Source organism: Orcinus orca, chromosome 13 (genome assembly GCF_937001465.1).
Source record: "Orcinus orca chromosome 13, mOrcOrc1.1, whole genome shotgun sequence".
In the NCBI taxonomy this organism is placed as follows: Eukaryota; Metazoa; Chordata; class Mammalia; order Artiodactyla; family Delphinidae; genus Orcinus; species Orcinus orca.
In genome coordinates this window covers 78,846,319-78,871,353 of record NC_064571.1, presented here as the reverse complement: position 1 = coordinate 78,871,353, position 25,035 = coordinate 78,846,319, and the positions used below count along the sequence as shown (strand labels likewise).

Sequence of the window (25,035 nt, the reverse complement as noted above, 5' to 3'; positions counted from 1 at the left end):
CCTAAACTAGAGACTCTTAGTGTTATCCTTAATTTTTTCTCTCTTTTATAGTCTTTCCCTATCACCCAACCCCTATGTAGACATTCATCAAATATGGTTAATTCTATATCAAATATAACCCAGGAATTAATCTTCTATTCTTTATCCATAATGTTTCAGCTTTAGTTCAGGCCCTCATCATCTCCTGCTGAGAATAGTAAAAAGAATGATCTTTTTACTAGTCTCCCCTCCACTTCTACCCACCACTACCATGAGACATTTCTTCTTAAAATATTAATCACTTTGTTACATGTTTCCTGACTTAAGAACTTCTTTTGACTCTTTGATACATACAGAATAAAATACAAGCTCTTTAATTCGACATGCAAAGTTCTTCATAGTTCATCTCCAAACTGTTTTTTCAGCTTCTGTATACTTCCACAACACAACTAGCTTTCCTGCAGCTCTAAGCTTCTCACCATTCGTCAAATATATAAAGCCCTTTCACAATTCCAGGTCTTGGGCCTATGCTGGTTCATTTGCCTAAAGTGTAATGTCAGGCCTTACTTAAATCTTAAGTCCTTCCAGTTTACAGCCATGTTGTATGTTTAGACATCCACAGTTTCATCTGCTCCCCCTTCTTTAGTTCTAAATATTATTTCATTAACGTACTATTACATTTTTTGCACATTTAGCTATTCAAAAATAATCATTTACCTGAGCCCTCACTGTTGGAAAACCAGGGCGGCAGGGGCGGCTGGAAATGTTCAACTATTTCCAACACTCATCCGATGGTCTAATAAATTTCAGCATCAATTAAAAGATTCTTTGCTGCTGAAATAAAAGCAAGAGTCTGTATTATTTTGGAATTCATGCAACTGTAAATAACACCTCTTTTAAAAATTAATTGTGAATTCTTTTCAATTAAACTTTCATAAGAATCTTTTCAAAATTTTGAGATAGCAAAATGTCTATCATTTTTATCATACAAACTTGTAATTACTTAGATTGCTTTCTCCTTTTGTATAGTTTTTCTGCTGAGATTAGTCACTTTGTTTTGGTTGGTTGCATAATAAATATTTAGCTGGACATGGCAAATTCATAGAACTACAATTTACTTCAAATTTTGAAGGAATTACATACATTTACATTAAATACAAAATACATTTAACATAAAAACTATGCTAAACATAATTTTTTATCTTGAAAGCAAAATAGAATAATATTTAGGTGAGTATGTTCTGGAGTCAAATTGTCTATGTTTGAAGCTATGGTCCACTTCTTCCTAGCTGTGTAATGTGAGCGAATTACTTAACCCTTCTGAGACACAGATTCCTATAAATGGGAATTATAAAGTAGAACCTACCTCATAGGCTGTTGTGTGATCTAAATGAAATACACCACATAAGGCATTTAGAAGAGAGTTGGCTGTGTAAATAGATATTCATTAAACATTTCTTAAGTTATGATAGTTATTATTAACATCACACTGGCAAGGTTAGACTGGCTCCTACAGTTTAATGAATTGAACACTAGTATCTCTTCCCAACCCCAAATGTCAGTCATTTTCTGTGGGTAGCTTGGAGTAGGCCATGATGGAAGTATTTCTATTTAAATTGCTAAAATCAGCAAACACTACAAATTAGGGAGTTTTTTTTTTTCTTTCTAGAAAGCCAGTTGTTAAACAGTTACAAGCATAGTATTGAATCAAACTCTATTTCACAGTACTTTAGAAACATTACTGTATAAATCAATTCTCACTACAGAATTGTAGCCTTAGCAAGCCAGGCAGTTTTTTCTTTCTTGTCTGGCTAAGGTCAAAGAGAGGAAATTTGACAGACTCTATATTGGTGCCAAGACACAGTGTGAAAACTTTATTACAACAAAACAAAACAAACAAACAAAAAAACTATGTTAATTTGTTTTCACCTCATTTGATCCTTTTTCATGAGTGAAGAGCCCCCAAATTTGCCAAATACAAAAAAGTAACTGTACTTTTCAATATTTTAAGTTTGCTTATGGCTCTATGATTTCAGAATGGCAACAGGTTCAGTTCAGAGGAAAATAATGGATCAAAAGAATCCTTCTTCTATCATTATTTACGGCAGAGTGTAGTCACTGCTTACTGTCAATCAATAATCATTGACAGCTAAATAATAACATTTTTCAAAGTACCTTAAGTAAATGCTCTTATCTGATGATTTAATTATCCTTTGACTTGCTGAATGAATATCTATTATCTGCAAGAAAGTATGCCTCGTACTGAAGTAAATGTTATGACATAGAAAATGTAATCTTTGTCTCTAAAAAATGCATTCTGAAAAAAAAAATTAAAAAAAATAAAAAATGCATTCTGGCCAGAAATATGCATATTAAAAGATAAATATGCATATAAAACTAACACTACATGGCCCATTATGTAGACTAGTTAATCAGGTCATTCACAGCTTTGTGCTAGTCCATTTTCTAGCCTGATCTCCAGCAACTTCTTTCCCTTCTCCCATGCCTCTCACACTCTACCTCACCAAATTGCTTACAGTTCCCCAGATACTCAGGTTTTCTTTCCGTTGTTCAGTTTTTAAGACATTTATTATCTGTTATGTACCAGGCACTGTGTTGGCTATTAGATATTCAAAATTGACAGTCTTTTTTCAAGAAATTTACAGTATAGTAGGAGAAACAGACATATAGAGTTTATTACAATATAATAGGATAAGTACTACAGTAGAGGAATATCCAAGCACTGAAGAAAGAGGACCAAACCTAGTCTGGAAGCTTAGGGAAGGTACTCAGGAAGAAATGGTGCCCAAAAGCTTATTCTTGAAGGATACATTCATTCATTCCATTCCTATGAGCTGTAATTTTTTATAAAATTCCCTTTCTTCTCCATACTACTCAATTTTTATCCATATCCCCACCATTTCAGACTTCTATTGTAATACTTATAAAATTACATAATGGTTGGTTGTGTATATACAATCTACTCCACTAAATTATTAGCTCCTTGACACTTAGAACAGTTACCTTGTTGAACTTTGTGTTTCCAGTGTATAGCATGGGACCTACCATACAATAGATAATAATATTTTTCTAATTATTGTGTTGAATAGATACCAAGTGAATGATATATCAAATAAGCAGTATTAAGAAATAGATACTATAAGGAATTCAGTGAAGGAGGAAATGAGTTCTAGATAGAAAGGCAAGAGGCTTTACAAAGGGAAGAATTGAACTGGGCCTAGAAAAACAGAATTTAGACGGCCTAGATTCTGTTTCAACTAGAAAACAAGAAATGACCTAAGGTCCAAAAAAATAGAGCTCTGCTTTCTCAGAGATTAAGGAAGTATAGAAATAGCTCTAGCATTGGACTGAGATATAGAAGTAAAGATGAACTAATTAGGAAAGTCATTAACCCAAGGGGTCTGGCTACAGGAAGAGCTACCCAGTCAGGATATAAAACAACTAGGATCTAGAAGAAACTGAGTGATATTTTTAAAAACCAAATCTAAATACAGTCTATAATACAGTAACGTACCTATTATGAATGTAATACATGCCCCAGAATTTCTCCATTTGTAATGAATCAGTTGAGCACGCTCTTCATAACTGAGTTCAGCATGTTCTATACATTAGTGGATCTTATAAGAGGAGAATTAATTATATAAAAATGTGACCAAGGCCATGACTCCCTTGAACAGTTTTTTGAAGGAGTCTTGAAAAAGAGAGCCAAGAATCACAGAAAGTGGGGAGGAAATGTAAGCTTAGGACATGGGGAGAGGCAGTTAGTCGCCCATGGCAGTATGTTGTCACACAGTTCTATTAAAGAGCAACCTTCCTCATTTTTAAAAGTTTCTCATAGATAACTATACCCTATGAGAAACAAAGTAGGGCAAGAATACATGTTTAGTTTTGTAATGTTATCTGACGCATATGCATTATATACAGAATACAGTAAGTCCCCTACCTACAAACAAGTTCTGTTTCGACAGTGCTTTCTTAAGTCCAATTTGTTCGTTAAGTTCAACAAAGTTAGCCTAGGTACCCAACTAACACAGTCAGCTATAGAGTACCGTACTGTAATAGGTTTATAATACTTTTCACACAAATCATACATAAAAAACAAACACAAAAAATAAAGAAAACATTTTTAATCTTTACAGTACAGTACCTTGAAAAGTACAGTAGTACACTACTGTACGACAGCTGGTGCTTCTTAGCAGTACCAGCTATATCACTGCTGCTTTTATGCTTACTTCCGGACATCCTGGGCTTGATATAAAGATTCTGTCTTACTGTACTCTGTGCAGTACTATACAGGAAAGTACACAAAAGCACAGCAACTTGTAGAGGATGCACGCACGTGACGATGTACGCCAGACACGTGAGCTAACTTACGTGATTAGACATGCGAACACACATTCGCATCTTTGAAAGTTCACAACTTGAAGGTTCATATGTAGGGGACTGACTGTATTTGTTTTACATGGTACTTAATTATGAATGGAAAGGAAAGTCGCAAAATGTCACTTGTTTTACAACTTTGCCTGAGGCCAGTCGTGCTAATCACCCACTTACTACAGTTATATATCAGCTTCCAAAAGCTAAGCCCATGATTTCTGGAGACCACTCAGAGGGACTCTAGAGGTGACTCTCTTAAAAGTTATGTAGTTCAGATCTTGGACAATAACCTGGAAAAACAAAGATATAGGATATGGGCTACTTACAGTAACAATGCCATCTTTTCAGAAAATAGAGAAACAGGGCAGGGGCTGGGCTTGGTACATAATAGTTAGCTAAGCAAAGACAGAACCACAGTAATCATGATTGGGATGATCCTTTTTTTATATGTGAAAAATTAAAAGGTGAGAAGGAGAAGCTGAAGCAGAAGCAGTGTGACCATATATTTCCAAGCTCTAATTAGGAAAAAATAAGTATGTGTGTTCTCCAATATAAAAATAATATAATGAATCAAAGGATTATAAATAGAAATTTAGTTTAATATGATCTATGACCATCCATGTTTTGTAACAATTTAATGTTCAATAATAACGTACAAAAAGGCACAGAGGTTTCCTTTGGTTTTAGCTTATAAAATCTCTGCTGGTTGAAAACAAACACAAAACAACCTTATTTCAATTCAAACAATATTTAGTACAGAATATGTGCTCAACACTGTACTGAATGCCATCCTCTTCTTGTAGTCATGAATACTTAAATATATATGTGTCTCCCTGTTGAATCGCCTTCTACTTGCATAGCAATGTAATAGCTGCACCATCTTTCCACTTTTTACTCTCCAAACTCCTCTCTGGTAATAATAATTTTTTCAAAAAAGACAATATTTTAACTTCTGCATGCCATTGAAGAAAAGACCTCTTCCATTGGATTTGATCTATAAACTAATTGTCTCAAACCATAATTACGTATCCATGAAGTACTGATACAAGGTCAAACTTTGTCAGGAAATTCAAAATAGAAAGAGACTCTTGTCAGTTTAAACTCCAAAAGGAATAGCTCAAGGGTCTGCAGGATAGTTTGGTACTGGGGGCTGACAAATAGAAGACTAGAAACAGAAGTGTGACATCATTTACCATTAACCCTTCCTGCAGCCCCGTCCTTTAGTACAGACCTACAAAAAGAGCATTAGGGTTTGCATATAGTCAAAACTGCATTAACTGTGCTGCTCAGAAGTGTGCCTTTACTTTGCCAGAGATTCAGTAGAATTACAAAATGATTTTTGGCTTTATTAATTTTTTAAAAAGTATTCAAACTCTGGCAAGAAAATAACATCAAATTTCAGGCTTTTTTGTGTTTTTGTTGTTTTTGTTATTTTCTATTGCTTTTTAAGAATGATCACTATAAATTTAAATCAACTTCAACTGAAATCATAGTAAGAACTTTAAGGTGGAGAGTAATGTCCAGAAATCTATTCAGAGGCGATATAGAGAGTAGTTAAGAACATAGGATTATAGACTCTCTACCCCAGAAGTCCTCCTCATGCTTCAGTCCTCTGCTTCTTTACCTGGGAAGTTTGTTCATTTTGTGATAATTCATTGTATTGTACATTTATGAATGATATTTTTCTGTATGTATGTCTTATTTCTATTTTTTTAAAAAAAGAAAGGGGCTTCCCTGGTGGCGCAGTGGTTGAGAGTCTGCCTGCCGATGCAGGAGACAAGGGTTCGTGCCCTGGTCCGGGAAGATCCCACGTGCCGTGGAGCGGCTGGGCCCGTGAGCCATGGCCGCTGAGCCTGCGCATCCGGAGCCTGTGCTCCGCAGCGGGAGAGGCCACAACAGTGAGAGGCCCGCGTAACGCAAAAACAAAAAACAAGAAAGAAAGAAAAAAGTGTTGATTCTGGAAGTAAACTGCCTAGATAAAAAAAAAAAAAGAAAGAAAGAAAGAAAGAAAAAAGTGTTGGTTCTGGAAGTAAACTGCCTAGATTTGAATCCTGGTGCCATAACTTACTATCTGTTTGACCTTGGGGTATGTTTGACCTTGGGGTAAACTCCTTAACCCTCTGTGCCTCAATTTCTTCAACTGTAAGATGAGAATATTAGTAATAGTACTTGCCCCTTGTGGTGGTTGTAGGATTTTATGATTCTATATGTGTAGGATTTTATATTCTATATGTAAAACACATAGAACAGTGCCTTACACATGACAAATTCTATATAAGCATTATAGTTATTAACAGTAACCCATTCACTTCTTTAACCATTCTAGAATAAGAATCCTTAGATAATCCTTTAAAAAATCATTTAAGAGGATTTCCCAACTTCTAGATTTTCATTGATTTGTCAAATTGCTCATTTTTTCCCCTTTGTTTCACAGAGAGCTCCATGGGAAATAATTCTTTTTCATTTTCTCTCTAGATTTAATATAAAAGGAAAAGAGACTAAAATATATACCATTGGATATTTCCATATATCTTCACTGATATATAGCTATCACTCTGTTTTTCAAATACACTATTAAGTCTGCTTTTGAAAGTGTCTATAACATATGTTTATTTATTAATCCTTAGTTAAGAATAATTAGCTTAGCACTTTTGTGACTATATCCTGATTTTCTCTTCATCAATTGTTATCATTTAGAGTTTTTTTAATGGTTTTCCTAAATACAGCCAAATAAGACCCTCATTCCTAAGGACTCAAAGGTATTTACTCTGGGAACCAGTTTTTACTCAATGGAACAGACATTAAGTACAGAGTATCTATTATATATTCAATATTGTGCCAGGTGTCATACAAAGAAGTTATGACACAGAGACAAGGCATTAATAATAAAAAAATTTAATAACAATGTAAAGGTTTAAAATTTTTTATATGTAATTATAAATAGATTATATAAATAATATATACTGTGGTTTAAAAGAATTGAGTTATTAAGGATTAGAATGGGTATGAGGCATCATAGAGAATATTTATGATTTGGATATAAACAGAATAGTAAAATATATTCCAGATGAGAACAAGAGCATGAACAAAGGCATAAATAAAAGTGTAAGATATAATTGAGCAATAGTGAGCAAACAGGTGTTTTTGAGAGAGAGTGGTTTTGTAAGGGGGAAAAAGAAGATAGGAAAGAGACTTGAGGTCAGGGTGTTCAGAACCTTAAATGCCAGGCTTAAAAGAAAGTGTGAACGTCATGCTATAGGAAAGACTATATTTGTGAGTTTGCTTCAGGAGAAAGAGGTATTTAAAATAGGCTTTCAGAAAAATTCACCTAATGGCTGCACGTAGGATGAATTAGAGACAAGTGGGAGAGAATGCTGTCCCTAGCAGAAATTAGTTAAGAGGCTATTGCCATACAACTAGAAATATTAAGGATCTGTATTTGAGCATCAACCATAGGAATGAGAAGGAAAAAAGTGGGAATAATATTTTTTAAAAAATATGATTAGAATTTAATTACTGTTGTGCTGTTGTGGAGGTAAAGAGTCAGCAGTGAGTCCAAAGTTTCAAGTTTAGATGATTAGGAAAATAGAGACACCATTAGAAGAAGAGAGAAGGGGGAGAGGCTGTAACTTGTTTGACGATATATCACAAGGGTAAAGGCTAGGAGTTTGGTTTAAGTATATTGCATTGAAGAAATTGCTAAATGTTATTGCACTAGACTTCTGGTTGGAAAAAGAAATGGAGCTCAACAGCAGCAAAGAGCAGAAACTAGGAGGGTTTTGGTTTCATTTAGGGGCCTTCATTTGCTGGACTTGAAGATTAAAAATTCTGGCAATCTTCCTTTTAGGTGACTCATCTAGAGTGTTAGAGCAGGTTTGACAGATTAAATCTGGAGTGGACATGTTTCCCATCCCACCCTGGTCCTTTTTACTGGAAGGGGAAGGGCCTGGTTCAGTCCACTAATAAACAGAGTTAAAAGCTACTGAGTGGAAACAACATCTGAAGGAAAACCAGAACTTTCTTTTAAAAAATCTGAATTTGATTGTAATACTCATGAACAGGTTCATCAGATATTTTGTGTGGGAGCCAATGTTTTGTTCCAATCAACAGGCATTGGAAAAGCCCTAGGAATTGCCCAACAAAGTCATCTAGTATTAACCAAAATTTGAGAAACAGAGACCTGATTAAAATAAAAAGGGGCTTATTTGGGGTTTGTTAGGACAGCAGCCCGGGAGACACAGACTGAAGAAGCACTTGAACTGTCAAAATGGGGGAGGATTATAAAGGCAAGAACCACAAGGTTACAGTTGGTTATATGAATTGTTTATCAAGAATTGTAATTGGAGCTGGCAAGAAGGGTACTTGTTAAGTAAGGATTGGTTGGGCTCTGAAATGGTTGCATAGTTAGAAGGGAGAACAACCTTGAAACACAATGTTGCAGCTAGCAGATGTTTTAAAAACAATGGAATATTACTCAGCCATAAAAAGAAACGAAATTGAGTTATTTGTAATGAGGTAGATAGACCTAGAGTCTGTCATACAGAGTGAAGTAAGTCAGAAAGAGAAAGACAAATACCGTATGCTAACACATATATATGGAATTTAAGAAAAAAAAATGTCATGAAGAACCTAGGGGTAAGACAGGAATAAAGCCACAGACCTACTAGAGAACAGACTTGAGGATATGGGGAGGGGGAAGGGTGAGCTGTGACAAAGCGAGAGAGAGGCATGGACATATATACACTACCAAACGTAAGGTTGATAGCTAGTGGGAAGCAGCCGCCTAGCACAGGGAGATCAGCTCGGTGCTTTGTGACCGCCTGGAGGGGTGGGATAGGGAGGGTGGGAGGGAGGGAGACGCAAGAGGGAAGAGATATGGGAACATATGTATATGTATAACTGATTCACTTTGTTATAAAGCAGAAACTAACACACCACTGTAAAGCAATTATACCCCAATAAAGATGTTAAAAAGCAAAACAAAACAAAACAAAAAAACCTTGGGTTAGGTATAGTTCACAGAAAGTTCAAGTTCTTAATGGTGCCTGAGACCAGGCGCTCAATGGCTGTCCAAATCCATTTTTGTATGCCTGAACTATGATTACTCCATTATAATTTTAATTTGTCATCACTAGCAATTGCCCAAGCCTGATTGTACAATAAGTTAGTGGGCTGGTGTTCTGGTTCTAATTCTAGAGAACTTTCTGAAAATTTTAAACTGCCTAATAGACCATTAGAGGGCTAGCAAATGGATTTCATACAACTTCCTCCATTCCATGGATATAAACGTATTTTAATCACAGTGCGTATGTTTTCATGCTGGACTGAAGCCTTCCCTTGCAGACAGGCTACTACCTCTTCTGTGGATAAAGTTCTGGAAAAAATTATCCCTGCTTGGGGAATTCCTCTTGAACTTCATAATAATCGAGGAATCCAGTTTCCTGGTCAGGTGCTTTGATAAGTCTTCACTGTTTGGCCAGTTTTACAGTATTTTATTGCACTTAACACCCTAAATCCTCTTAGTTGAATAAATTGACAGCATTATTAAGACACCATTGGCAAAATTTGTAGAGGCCCTCCTAATGCCAGAAGCATTTCCACTCGTCCTTCTAAATCTCAGATCCACCACTGTTGGAACTCATAAACACTCACCCTTTAAGATAGTCACAGTATGCCCAATGCACGTGGCTGCTGCTTCTTTTGACCCACTGGAAATTTCATCTACTAGAAAAGACACCTCCAGAAGAACTTTCTTCAACCTTGCTGAAAAGGCTCCCATCAGGTACTGCTAATCATCCCTTGTGCTACCAAACTCCAAGGAATAGATTCTTGGATTTATATGACACACCTAAAGAAAGTGCTGAAATCTACCTGGATCTGCACATCATCTGAAAGTAAAGATTTTCCAGAAATAAACTAGATAACATCTGATGAGACAGATTTCCCAAGATATCTGAACCATGCCTTTTAGAATTTTGTCACCAAACCGTTGATGATAATATAACACTTCAGATGCTCTCCAATGCCTATGTTCTTGAAAACATATGGACTTTCGATAAAAAGTGCCTGAGAGGTTGTCCCTCCTACCCCTCCTTGTTACTCAGATGTGACTTCAATATGTTTCCCAGCTGTGTACTTTCCCTCTGACAAGACACAGAACACTCAGGAAAGGCCCTTCCAGGCGTTGAGGGACAAAAAGCCACTGAAACTGGAAAACCTGACTCTTGATCAGTAATGCTTTTAGAGAAAAATCTTGATTAAAAGGGAAAAATATGAAAAATTAATAAACAGAAACCTAAATTAAATAGACTCAGGAGACCTGAACGGGGAATTCTCACACCATATGACAACAGCAGAGCCCAACAGGAAGAAGAAAAACTCCTCCTCTTCTTTCCTGGCAACAACTCAGCCAATGAAAAGCCATGGACTCTGTTTACTGTAGCCCTCCCAACTTTTCCCTTCTGTAAAAGAGTTCTCCTCCCCCTGGCTTGTGCAAGCACTTGCACCGTGGCTCACCATGGCTCAACTGCAATTCTCAATTGTAATTCTCTGTAGATCCTGAATAAACCCATCTTTGCTGGAAAAATAACTGGCTGTCTATTTGGTTTAGATCAACAACTGTAACCTACATACAGACAATCACTTGCAAAATATTAAAATATATGATATTTCCTTCAGAAAGTATAAAAGGGAAAACCATTTAAACTTTTACAAAGGCCTTGAAAAGCTATGATCAGGTCCAAGGAACAGTCAGAGAAAAAAATAGTCTAGTACAACTTTCATTTGGCAGGAGGAAGAAGAAGAAGGAGGAAAAGGAGGAGGAGGAGGGGGAGGGGGAGGAGGGGGAGGAGGAGGGGGGAGGGGAGGGGAGGGGGGAGGGGAGGGGAGGGGAGAAGGGGGAGGAGGGGAAGGGGAGGAGGGGGAGGAGGGGAGGGGGAGGGGAGGGGGAGGGGAGGGGGAGGGGGAGGGGAGGAGGAGGGGAGGAGGAGGGGGAGGAGGAGGGGGAGGAGGAGGGGAGGGGGAGGAGGAGGGGAGGGGGAGGACGGGGAGGATGTAGGGAGGAGGAGGAGGGGGAGGATGTAGGGAGGAGGAGGAGGGGGAGGAGGAGGAGGGGGGAGGAGGAGGAAGAGACATCTATCAATACGTAAGGAAGAATATAAACATTTTCTTGGCTTGCAAATGATTATACTGGTTGCTAAAAGAAGGTTTGGTTCCAGTGTCCAATGTCAATTGTGAACACTATTGCCCAGTCAAATAAATCTAGAAACTCCCTTTTGTCAAATATAATGTCCTCTTTCTTTCATAAATCTAATCACATGGCATTCACGGAAACTAATTCAAGCCCTAAGTCACTTCTTGTTTAAATTCCTTTATAATATATTCCACTACATATGGTACAAACCTATATTGAATAATAAGAAATATAATCACCTGCTGGAAGATGTTAAGTTTTCTCTTAAAATCAGTATAAAAACAACTGTTTTTCATTATTTGGGGTTCTGTAAACAGAAAATTATGTATCACACTTACTATACCAATTATGAAACAGAATCATTATTAAGTTATAAAAATAATCTTTCCAATTATCAGAATGCTCAACTGAATTTTAATTCTTCTAGATAGTAAAAGCACAGAAAAATAACCCACTGAGAAGGAACACTAAAGAGACAGAGGAAATTAATCCACCAAATAACTGCCAAGCTTTATTATGAATCAGGAATTTGGCATTTTGAATGAATCAAAGTAGAAATACAAGACACAGCTTCTGCACTAAGTAGCTTTAAAATATAGTTGGATATTAAAATCTAAATGGAAAACTGTGTGTCTTGTGGTATTTCATTGATTATTCCATGCATCTTAAGTCTAATGAAAACTGAAAAGAAGAACTATCACTCTGGAATAGATAATCAGGGACGTCTTCACGGTATTTGAACAAGAACTTGAAGAATAAGTAGGAAATGTTACAGCTATCCAAATTCAGCAATGCCCTGTAATCTGACTCTTTGGTGGAAATCTGCCAATCCATTCTAAAATTCCTCATTCGGTGGTACAAATTGGTGAGTCAGGAGATCTTTGTTTGAGAAGATCTTGCCCTGCTCAGGCTCATTTAAAAGATTCTACAGTGGGCCCTTAGTATCTATGGGTTCCACATCTACAGCTTCAACCAACTGAGGATCAAAAATATTGGGGGGGGGAATTCCAGAAAGTTCCAAAAAGCCAAACAGGCAACTATGTACATAGCACTTACACTGTATTTACAACTATTTACATAGTATTTACATTGTATTCAGAATTAAAAGTAGTCTAGAGCTGATTTAAATTATATGGGAGAATATGCATAGGGTATATGCAAATACTAAGCCATTTCATATCAGGGACTTGAGCATCCATGAATTTTAATATCCAAGGGGGTCCTGGAACCAGTCCTCCATAGATACCAAGGGATGACTGTATTCTACTCTAATTCCAGATCTAGGATCTGGTCAGAAACTACTACCACAGCCTGTTACTTGCCCCAGCTCCAGTTCACCCCACAGAAGAGTATCACCGTAACTACCAAAGAGGACAATTTTCTGATGGAAAAATATTTTGTCATCAATCTGAAGAGATTCATCTTTCTATTCATTTATACTATTTTTGAATAAAATGCATCACCAAGAAACAGTGTGATCCTTCCTATGGGAGAAGCAGGAAAGAAATATTCAGAGAAATAAGTAGAAAGCATACTCACCTGACAGCAGCAGGGACATTGTGTCTTAACTGCCTTATTGTTCCTGAATAAGGCTTTCTTAATTAGTTTTAAGGTGATCCTACAAGTTATTTTAATAGCTGCTCGAGAGATACAGACTACTCAGATGAACGCTGGTAGTTTCTAAAGACATAAATAGAGTTGGGTTACTGTATTCTTTCCTCCTGGCCTAAGTGGAAAATCGTTCACACAGCTTTTAGGATAGAAAGAGTCCAAGCATAAGTAATATCATTAAAGGTCCAGTCTCATAGATTAATAGATTTATTAGCTCGTAAAGAGAAAGAGCTTCAATCTATTTAGAAGTATTTAGAAAACCTTATCTTTAAAAATGCCTGTTGAATTCATAAAAGCTGAAGAGTAAATTTTAGCTGTTTCGAAACCAATCCTCATCCATTGGATTCAAATTGCTTTCAAAATGGCCATGATCTCAAATGTCAATCACTTATTTTTCAAGGAATACAATGATGTATGAACATTTTAATGTTTCCAGGTAGCAGGATTTTAATAAAATGTGGCCTTTATAGATTTAATCTTTGGGCTGTATCTGTTTGTGAATGACTCTGAAGGTTATAATGACAGTAATATGTCATTTGCTAAAGCTCAAATATAAACCTTATATGACTATGAAGCTGGTGGTTGTAATTGATAACTAAATTAATAAATCTGGTCAAATGACCACCCAGTGCCTGCACCTCAACCTAGCTTTGTTGTGCTTATTTAATTTACTGTCTCACTTAATATTCTATAAATAGGCAATATGGCTTACTTTACCAACAAAGCAATTTTATCCTAGAGTGATATTCATATAATAGGGAGTCAGGAAGGTCTTAGGACACATCCCTCAGGAATGTTAAGGGTCTACATTATATGAAGAAGCAATACAATTAGTCTGTTATTTAGTCTTATTTTTTATCCAATCCAAAATCAACATGCTTGAACTTCTAATACTATATTACAATCTACACAATCAGAACCAATAAGGTCTATCGTCAATGAATGTTTCTAAAAACATTATATGTATTGTGAACTTAACATTGCTCTAAAAAGTAAAGTCTATTCAAAAAACATTATATTGGCAAAGTGTTATTTATATAAGTCTAATTTCAAAATATTGTTTAACATTACAGTGTTATTAATACTCAGTTTTATTAGAACATCTATAAACTAGCCTGAGAAATCTTAAACCAACTTGTTCTAGGTCTAGCAGTGGTACTGTGATCTCTGTCCCTAATCTGATTTTCATCAACAATGTATGAAAGGTCTCTAAGGAAATTCTTTTAAGTGAACTCAAAACCATGAATTTAATTTGGTTTTCAGTTGGAAGAAACTGGCTCAACACTATCTTAGATGTAAATCAGCACTATTAACTTACTGTCTGGAATTTTGTGGATGCCCAGTATCTTGAAGTTTTGAACTACAGAGCTCTATTTTTATAAATGAGGAAATCAAGTTATGAAGGGAACTTCAGTGATTTTCCCAAGTAGCAAAATTGGTTCTTGAATCACTCTCTCTTAATTCAAAATCCAGTGATTTTTCACAGAAAAAAAAACAAAAAAAGAGGGGGATGGGAGATGTCTATTTGTAGAAAAGAAAATTTTATCTTTCTATTATCTCAGTGCCAGAATATTCTTTACTGTAGACCTATCTGCTGAATACTATATTCAAATGCAGTTATCCTCTCTATTAATTTCCTAGGGCTGCTATAACAAGATACCACAGAATGGGTGACTTAAACAACAAAATGTTATTCTTTCACCATTCTGGAGGCCAGAAGTCTAAAATCAAGTTGTCACTAGGGTTGGTTCCTTCTGTGGGCTCTGAGGAAGAATCTGCTTCATGCCTCTCTTCTAGCTTCTGGTGGTTGCTGGAAACCCCTGCCATTCTTTGGCTTGTGTGTAACTCCAATCTCTGCCCCCACAGTCACCTGACATTTTCTCTCTGTGTGCCTCTCTCTGTCTCTGTGTCTTTCCTCTTCTTATAAGGACACCAGTTATTTTGGATTTAGGGCCCGCTCTAATCCATTATGACCTCATCTTAACCTGTAAAGAACCTATTTCTAAATAACATCACAATCTGAGGTTTGGGATGGACATGAATTTTGAGGGGATACTATTCAACCCAGTACATCTTACCTAAATGATGATAGGAGACAGTTATGAAAGATTGTTTTTCTATCCTGAGTTAACTTACCTTTCTTTGGCTTATAAATTTTTTAAAAAATATTTCAACATTTTATGGAACATTAAAAAGGATTTTCAATGTGTAATAATTACTAGCCTCTCAGTAATTAACCAAATCTAAATAATTTCAAAATTATGACATGTATGTCTCCTGTGGATTCAGAATTCATCACATTAGATATGATGTACTAGTCATAAAATTTTAACCAAAAATAAAGAAATTGGAATTATATTTTGCCTTTCTACAAGAAAGTAGACTGAACTAATGGCTAGGCATATCTACTTGTCCTTTAAAGCTGGGTCTGAGAGAAGTTACCAGTACCCACTGAATAGTGAGAGAAACTAATGTAAATATAAACTCAACTCTGTTGGAAAATTTTAGATCAAATGGTGCTCACCAAGGAGAGATAAACAACAAAACAATATTGTACCTATGCATTGAAAATGCAAAGCCAGGAAAGAGGACGTTGCCCTAAAAACTCATGGGAAAATTTTATTTCTAAAAAATAAGAAAGGGAAGAAAATTTCAGAAGACAGTTATTTTGCATCTTCAGAAAAGATAAAAGAAATGGTCTCTGGAACTAAAGCAGGGAGATAGCAAACTGAGATGAAGGCGGAAATGCTAAAGTTGAAAAAGAAAACATATGAAATGTATTAACAGAATTAAAATCTGTACTGGACATAAAAGAGCAGAATTAACACTACAGAAAACCAAATCAATGCTATGGAAATCAAAGATTCAACCCTCCACAGTACACAGAGAAAACGGTCAAAGCTAAACATGATGAGAAAAGTTTACACATTAAATTTTCTGGCTCATGGGGAAACGGACACAACTCTCTCCATGTCAGGTTCAAATTAAAAACCCAGTTGGCGTTCCTAGGTTCTAATGTCCAAACAAGCAACAGATAGTAGCCAAGGACCTATTTCTTCAGACTAGAAGAGAGACCAGGGAGCTGTTTATTTGTGGCCTAGGCATATTCCTCCAAAAGTATCTACTACAGATCCCAAATGTGAAAACAAATAATTAGATGGATGGGTGGATGGATAAATAGACAGACAGACACAAATATGTATTTACATATAAATTCATAATCATTAATTTAATTATTAATATTTTCTAAAGCAATTTAACCAACATGCATATATTTGAAACATATTTTATTAACTATGGATCATATTCCCTTTTAGCTGGGTTAGATACACATAAGAACCCTTAACAATCATTATTTTAGTTCCACAAACACTTTTTTAAAGGCAATATCCTAAGTGCTGCTTAAAAAATACTAAAATGAGCAAAACAGCTATTACTTTCCAGGAGTTTGCAAACAAATATATAATGAGAATAACAAGTGCACAATAACCTCTCCCAAATTCCTTTTCCCAAACTTAGGTGATTCCTAGTTTTACCATTCTCATGCCTTCTCTCTATACTTGCCCCTTGTCAATCATATCTAGTCTCATGGCCTCAACCACTACCTGTATTAATAATTAATAGACAAATTGCTATTATACAGTATCTTATGTTTAAATAGAGCTTCATAGTTTGTATCCTCATATATGCTATCTCAGTTCATCTTCACAACAACCCTGTAAACTGTCTGCTATGCGCTAGGAAATAAAAGATTCTTCTGTCAGGAGATAATATTTTAGCTGAACTTGATGGATTAATAGAAATCTTCCAGGCAAAGGAAAGAGAGTTTCCCAAGAAGAGAGAAGAAGCAAATGCAAAAGTACTGAGAAGTACAACTCCACAGCATGACGGAGCAAAGAAGAGTGAAAAGATGTAGCAGGAGATGAGGTTGGAAGGGTATGCAAGAGCTAGAAAATAAAGGGTCTTGTATGCTGTGCATTTTTATTTTTACTGTATAAAGCGAGAAACCACTTAATGGTTTTATTCAAGGGAGTGATGTGATTTTATTTTTTTTTAATAGTTATGAGAATGAAAAAGAACAAGTCTCAGGAGTGCGATGACGAAAGGCTGAATAGAGTGGCAGTGAGGGATGAGTTTGAGAGACATTCAAAAAGTGGGATTTATAGGACTTAAGTAATGATTTGATGGGGAATGAGAGAGATGGAGGAACTGAAGGTGATACCCAAGGTTTGATTTAGAGGACTGGGTTGATAGGGGGCACCTTCAAAGCGCTAGGGTGCACAGGGAGATCAGTGGAGGTCGGGGGGTGGGGGTTGGGGGAAGGGGAGATAAGTATTTTGTACACTTTGAACCTGAAGTATCTGTAAGAAATTCACATGAAGATGTTCTGTAGGCAGTTGTAAATAAGGAACTGGACAGTAATGTCTGGATTTAAGATCATCAGTGGTCATTTTTCCTCTTCTTGAACACTCCCTCTTTAGGATGCTAAAATGGACTTAAAGGAGATATATAGTAAGGACGGAAAAAAAATGAGGGAGGCTTCTGTTTCTGTTCTCCTTCAGGCAGTAGATGAAAAGGCAGGAATGCTGGGAAAGGTAGACTTTGATCTGAGCCTGTTTCCTTCCTGCTTCCCCCCACCCAAAAAATAAATAGATGCTCTGTGGTTAAGGCAGCCAAGTAGCAGTCTGCCACATAGTGGAAGATTCTGAATACGTGACTTAGGGTTTGAAGTTTTCTCAGGAGGAAATGGGAGATTATTGAAGAGAAATAAGATGATCATGGTATACACAACACTTATCTTGCATAGTTATATTAGGTGGATAAAAAAGTAGTAATTTACAGAGGGAGAATCACAGTATTATTTGGAATGGGCTAAAGAAAAAGGAATTAAGGCCAACTGAAGAAGGCATCTGGAGATGTTACTAATACATATGTTGTGTCAGTTTCCTCCTCATCTGTAAAATAGATTATAATAGTACCTATCTCACACTTCATAGAGTTGTTATTAAATACAATATTGCATATAAAATGCTCAGTACACTGCCTGACACAAAGTAGGTGCTCAATAGGTGTCTGATAAATGAATAATGAATGAGATCAAAAGAAATTCAGCCTGCAGGCACTACTGAACACCACTACTGGTTACCGAGCATTTTCTTTCTTTTTAAAAAATCAGTACAATCCACTCTCCTAGAGACTATGGTACAGGTGCTAAACCTATGTTCTGAAAAAAATCAAAGGTCATCAATGGTCACTCTTTCTCTTCTTGAACCTCCTTAGGATGGTAACATGAACTTTAAAGGAGGAATATGATAAGAACACTAAAAACTGAGAGAGCCAACTGTTTCTTTCCTCCTGCAGGCAGTAGGTAAAAATGTAAACTCCACTGTGAAAATACTTTGGTAAAGGCTGTGGGTTTTTGTTGGTTGTCTCAGAATTCATTATATTTATTTTTCCCTTAAATTATATGCTAAGATTCTCTGTTGAGTTTGAGTAAAAATTCAAAAGAAGTATAATAAGGAAAATAGAGATTGAAGGGAGAAACAAGTCATGAAGATCTGCTTTAGGCAGGAAGGGCTTTTGAAGACCCTTCAGGATCAGATGGTCTCCAAAGTACAGAAGTTCCAGAATATGAATCCATGATTATATTGGCAGTGGCTAGTCACACAACTAAAAAAGAGTACAGCCTAGCAAAAAGGACTACCTGAAAAGTCATCAAAGAAAAGGAACAGGGGCCATATATAGTCCAATTCTGCTATCATAATTTGTTTTGTGTCATCACTAACAATAGTGGTGAATATTCCCAACTTAAGACCACTGCTATAAATCTATAGGTTAGGCCCAAATGTAGAAGACATGGAATGAATGGAATAAAGCATTTTCTATTTTTAAATAGTTATAGCAAGTGCTGTAGATCACCTGTGCTTGCTATGACTATTTTTGAGATTCCAAGAAACTTCTGGAAACTCAAAACTTTGACTATAATTCATTCAGCAGGGACTTTAATTTTTATTGTGGATTGTTCAAATTTTAAGAGAAATTGGTGACACAGCAAAGAATGATCTTTCAAACTGAATTTAGATTCAATCATGGATTACAGAGATAAATCAGGAGTGGGCTGGGTGAAATGATCAACTGAGTCTATTAAAACTAGGGCTTTTAATCCCTCTTCTGTGTAGAGAGGCATGGAACGCTCCCTCTAATTGCATGGGAATCACTCCTCATGGTCTTGCATTTTTCCACGTATTTTAGAAAAAAAAAAAACATTTAGAAAGAGTACAGACATATACAATGAAACACTTTATGTGTCAGAAAAACTGCTGTACAGTTTTATTCTAGGTGATAACTTCCTGTTTGAACTTCCTGTTTATCTTTAAAATAAAATTATTTTATTTTATTGGTATATCCATATATTTTTAAAAATAGGATTAAAAATCAGGATAAACATAATTATCTTACATAATGCCTCTCCTCTGTAATGATTACCCTTAGCTTTTTGAAATAAAGGCACTTTACCCATACAAGAAAATTACTATCATTATTCTTTATGAATTTAAGTGAGTATAAATCCATTTTTCCAATTCCTGCGTCTTTTCATTTTCTAATGTTGTCTTCCAAACACTTACTTTTTCTTCCAATTTCCTAAATGCCCTCATGCCTTAAGTTCCACCCTTCTTGGCTCGTATATTTTATACAGAGCATGTCTGATAAATAATATTACCATGAGGTCACAGGGCCACAGGCTTAGACCTGTTATATCACTGGCAATTTGCACTTTTACTGCCATTCTCAGTTTTCAATTTGTCTATGCCACAAATTAAGTGGATGGAAATATTAAATATAGTTGTGTACACCTGAAAAATCGTCCTTGGTTTTATTTTGTTTGTTTGAATCTAGGAAGGAGTGAGGTGGAAGTAAGGCTACTTCAGGAAAGAATATAATTTGTAATTGAGGAAAGGAAAATGGCTTCTCAGTTGTTTCCGGGCGAGTGAGGCTTCTACCAAGTACTCCAGAAAAAACAAACAACCCTCTCCCTAAAGCACCTTCCCCTTCCCTCCTCCTGTCCCCGACGTACCCCCTCTCTCTCTCCCCCAAATCTCCAGGATGTGAAAGCTGACACCGCGGGCGGTCCGCAGTGCTGGGGACATAGCTTCAAGTTATGCGACAACTGCTGCAGCTGACAGCTTCTTTACTAAACACGGTGCGGTGTCCCAGTCCCTCTACCCCAGGGCAGCGCATCTCTGCTCTTCTGTAATCACAACTGAAAATGACTGAAAAAGGGAAGAAACACAGGGCTCCCTCATTTTTTAGTGTCCCTACCACAGTCCTCTTTTAAAGATCATTCTACCATCCTATAGAGGGGACCTGCTTTCTGTAATTTAAATGATAATTATCCCTTCGATGTTTTTAGGATGGGCTTCCCTACTGTGACTTCGTGTTGCATATATAAAAGGCATCACACACACCTACAATTTTTAAACAACAAATGAGCTTAAAAAGATAAAGGTGCACAATAACTGGAGCTTAAAAATTAAGTATCGCCAAACAGCGCTTCAGTGCAAATACAACTAACAAGCAAAATCTTCTTGCCCAATTAGACAAAGCTGCTTCACAAACGCGCACGCTTCTCAATCACATCTCCCCTACAGCACAACACGGTCTAAAGTATCAGTGTTCATTTTTCCCGACACACAAGTTGTCAGTAAGTCATCAACGACCTAACATTGCCACGAAAGAGACCTCCAGGGCGCGATAAATAAGTACATCTCCTCGAAGCAAAGAAATGGCATCATGACCCCCTACGGTTGATGCGGTTTGCAGCGCGGAGACTGTTCTCTGGAGAGAAACCAGAGAGCACAGCGTAAAATGCTAGAGTAGGGCAAATCGACAAAAGACTGGAAATCACTTTGAAAGCTCTGGAGGTTGTGTCCGTGAGCGAACAAAGCGACTTATCGAGAACTGACTTTTGCCCCCACCCCATCCCGAGAAACAGAAAGAATCGGGACGGGCGAGCCCCGCTACGCAGTGCTTATCGCGGCCGGGGAGCGCAGCGCTGGCGCCCGCCAGATTCACAACCTGCTCGGCTGCCGCAGCACGCCGGGGCCGCGCGCCCTGCTCCGCGCTAATCCACGCTCCGGGTTTCCGCGTTCACCGGCACCGCGCGGAAGAGCCCTGCCGGGAGGGCACCTCGGAGAGCCTTGTCCGGGGAGTCCCGGGAGCGCTCTCCCGCTCTGCGCCACCTGCCCGAGGCGTCTGGCCCAGGGGCGCGCGTTCCTGACCTGTGGGCGGTCCAGGTTGGCCTTGAGCTCGAGGCAGCGGCTTAGGCGTCACCGCAGAGGCCCTCACCGAACACTAGCCTTCCAAAGCCTGAGAGTTGTCCGGCGGAGTTTCTCTTGATCTTTGCTGAAGTAGCCTCAGGTTCTTCCAAGCTGGACGCCCCCTACTAGCAGTCAGGGGTAGACTCCCTCCTAGCAATGGAGGTTTGTCTGCCTCGAGCCCTTTGGCCAAGGGAGATACTCATGGTGTCCTCAGAACCCAAAACGGCAGTTTTCCTGGACGTGATAAGGAATTTGAAGGCACTCTGCAAATCGTAAAACTCTCTGCTTAAAGAGAAAGTCGACCTTCCAGAATTTCCCTCTCTTGAAAATTCCCACCTGAATGTAAACCTCAACAGGGATTTTGTTCGCTGCCTTTATCCCCAAGGCATTGAAAAGTGCCTAAGGTCAGTAGGCAGGAGGTCACTGAATAATTGTTGAAATAAGCGAATGTACAAACAACACACTTAAGGAAACTGATCAGGTTGGGAACATGTAAGAATTCTTGCTTTCCTGGTAGGCAAGCCACCAAACATTTACTGGGCACTACTCCTTGACAAGTCTTCCAGGCTTTGGCTAGGACAGTCAGGATCCCGGGAGGGCTGGCAAATGTGTGTCCTTCAAGGACACAGAAAGGGGCTTTATAAAATGGCTTAGTCCAATCCCTCAACCCAGGATTCCGAGGAAGTTTCATTCCCTCCCCTTCACTATCCCCTCCCCAGCCCCACCCAAAGCACATTCAATAAAATATATTTAGTGCATAAACAAGGTGCTTATTATTAACCGTTGGTTGATGATTAGCATGATTTGCCCAAGGTCACCCAGGACAAGAAGCTTCAGAGCCACCTCCCTTCAACACACATTTCTCCAACGCCGTTCTGGACCAGGACCCTCCTGAGTAGTGGGGTACTAGAAGGCCTGGCTCCCTGTACTCCCAGTATAAGACCCTCGGAAGAAACGGCCCGCACAAAGTGCCCACCATAACAGTTTCCTCGACAGTGAGCCGGGAAGACGCGCTCACAGCTTGCTGGGAACTCTTCCTTCAGAGAAAGGAATTTCTGCAGTTTTCTCCTTCCCCTTGCAGCCCCTCAAAGAGTGGGCCGGGGGCCCTCTAGACATGAGGGTGGAGGGAAAAGCAGGCTCCACGTGTCCCAGCTCTGGCCTCAGCCTTCACCACCAGACGGGGTAACCGCGGGGCGTGGTGAGCCTAGCCCGCTCTGCCAGCCCAGGTGAAGGTTGCTCGAGTGGCCAGGCTTCCTTTTCTTAGCTACTTTCCTTTTGCGTTTCTGCTAAAATCTGGAGACATGGAATCCACTCTCGGAAGCTCCGAGCCCCTCCAACTGAGCATGCGCCAATGCCTGACTGCTTTTGGTCGCGGCGCCAGATCTCTCCAAGCTGGGCTGCGGAGCCCGGAGGAGGAGGGAGGAGGGAGGGGGGAGGAGGGAGGGGGAGGAGGGAGGGGGGAGGAGGAAGGAGGGGAAAGGGGAGGGGGTGCCTGGAGAGGCGGCGGCTCCAGCGCCTGCGCATCCGGCTCCAGGGACCGTAGGTTTTCTATGGGATTCCCAATCTGCAGCAGAGACTTACCGGAGCGTGCTGCAGCGACTGCTGGGCTTGCAAGGCGCGATTCAAGAGGAATTTAAGCAGTCTAGAGCTCCACAGAAAAAAAGAGCGTGAGAGAACCATACACGGAGACGGCTTAACCGTTTATCCGAATTAAATATATGTACATATATTTATTTACAAAGAACTGTTGAGTTTTATCATTTTCGCTAAGTGACCGTGGGCAGCGCTATAACAGTAAGTAGAAAATACGATCTTTGTGGCATTTCTGCATGTGTAGTGCAGCCAGTTGTCTGGGAGATGCTTTGGCTATTGTCACTTACTTTGCTTTGCATAGACACATCTAAATGCACGGTGACAGTTGCTTTGGTTAATGCTGGTGATATGAACGTACTGTTAGTCCATGAGGGACCTTTTGGAATAACGGGGGCGGGGGAAGGGGGAATGTTTATATGCAGCGTGTTTGGGGGATTGTCTTAGGCTAGATTTAAGATAGGTGAAACAGAGGTGCTTTTTAAGTTTGTCGCTAAGTAGGCAGATTTCCTTACACAGATTTAAGTAGCTAATTGACCGACTGTGAAGTTTTCCGGGTGCTGATAAAACTCTTGAGCGGTTGCAGTTAAGTACCAAACTGTCATCCGTGGGGCTGGTGCACCATTTTTCTCACCGTGGAAGAGCAGCGAACGTGTTTGCTAAGTAAAACTGAGTGGACGAGATGGTGTGGAAACCAGGGTTGGTTTCCAAGTGGGATGTTAGTGTTTAGAACCACAGAGCTAGGCGCTAGAAGCACATTTCTCTGTTAGTATTTAGAAATGAGTAAATAATTTTTCGGTTTTGATTTTTCATCACGATGGTGAATGGGCAAAAAAAGGAAAGATGTTCAACCGCCCTGTCAGCCCGGTCTATTCTGAACAGAGTCTGAGACTCAGAGCCTCTGAATGGGGATCGTCAGATCCAAACTAGTTACCTGCCTTTGCATCCTGTATTCACATTCCGGAATGCAGGATTGAAAAATGTAAACCCAGATGTTTTACCTTTGGTAGTGTTTCTTTAAAGGAGAAAAGGTCGTTCTGTGTTTTGAGTTAAAATGGGTTCTTCCTTGCCCAGAAACGGAAGAAGGGTCTTTGCAAGGTCAAACCCCCGTGGAAATCAGGGGCTCTGGTGAATTGGGGGAGGGGGCAGGAAATGGTGATGCTCCCTGGAGGCGCTCAGCACTGCACGGATCAGTGCCCTGTGAGATGTCAGAGTGGGAATCCATTTTTCTAGAGTTGCCCTCCTGGCCATGTTTTGGAGACTGAAATGAAATGGAAATGCTAGTGGGTGTAGTAAAAACAAGTGTATACTATCTGTGTGTCATAGCCCACTTGAAGACGGGAGGAGCAAGGGAGTTGTGTTTCTACATATTAATTTTTTCAATTTAAAGGGGTTTCACGTTGAGACAAATTAAAAATGAAACTCTTGGGAAGACACATTTTATCCTCACTGCCATTTAAACTGCCTACATATGTGTGTTGTTGCTGGCGGAGGGGGAGGGGCGTCCTGCTTCATTGAACACCTCACTCATGAGTATACTCTCATTAAACTTGGGTGTTAATAACCCCAGAAAATGCTGCACTGAAGCAGGCTGGCAGAAGGGCATGAGGCAGGCAGACAAGAGAAGAGCATGACCAGTGTGTGCTGGATTTCCATGGAAAAAGTAGATCCAATATCTGGGATGAAATGAAATAAATTTTGCCCCAAATAGGATAGATCATTATAGGACTTTTGGCTCTTCAGTCAGTCTGGCTATCTGGAACCCTTTGAAGGAATTTATAATTTATTGAAGTGGATGAAATTTGAAATAGAAAATTCGAGAATATCCTCTCCTTGGAAACCCAAAGTGTAAATCATACTGCCTTCTCTGTCCCTCCCTTCTTTACTCCAGGGCAGAAGGACCAATCATTTGTCATAATTGAGCCATACTCCTCGTCAACCCTGAAA

At 38.7% G+C, this 25,035-nt stretch overlaps 2 protein-coding genes across 2 annotated transcripts in view; one reads left to right on the top strand and one right to left on the bottom strand.

The window, feature by feature from the left end:
- RAD51AP2 (RAD51 associated protein 2) overlaps positions 1 to 21,709 on the bottom strand; it is a 51,328-nt gene extending 29,619 nt beyond the window's left edge. Inside the window, exons 1-2 of the transcript XR_004485984.2 lie at positions 21,460 to 21,709; positions 697 to 810 (exon numbers count right to left, since the gene is read on the bottom strand). The gene's annotated coding sequence lies outside the window, so the exon portion shown is untranslated. The remainder of the gene's footprint in view (positions 1 to 696; positions 811 to 21,459) is intronic.
- A 1,312-nt stretch (positions 21,710 to 23,021) lies between these two features.
- VSNL1 (visinin like 1) overlaps positions 23,022 to 25,035 on the top strand; it is a 97,355-nt gene continuing 95,341 nt past the window's right edge. Inside the window, exon 1 of the mRNA XM_004274864.3 lies at positions 23,022 to 23,292. The gene's annotated coding sequence lies outside the window, so the exon portion shown is untranslated. The remainder of the gene's footprint in view (positions 23,293 to 25,035) is intronic.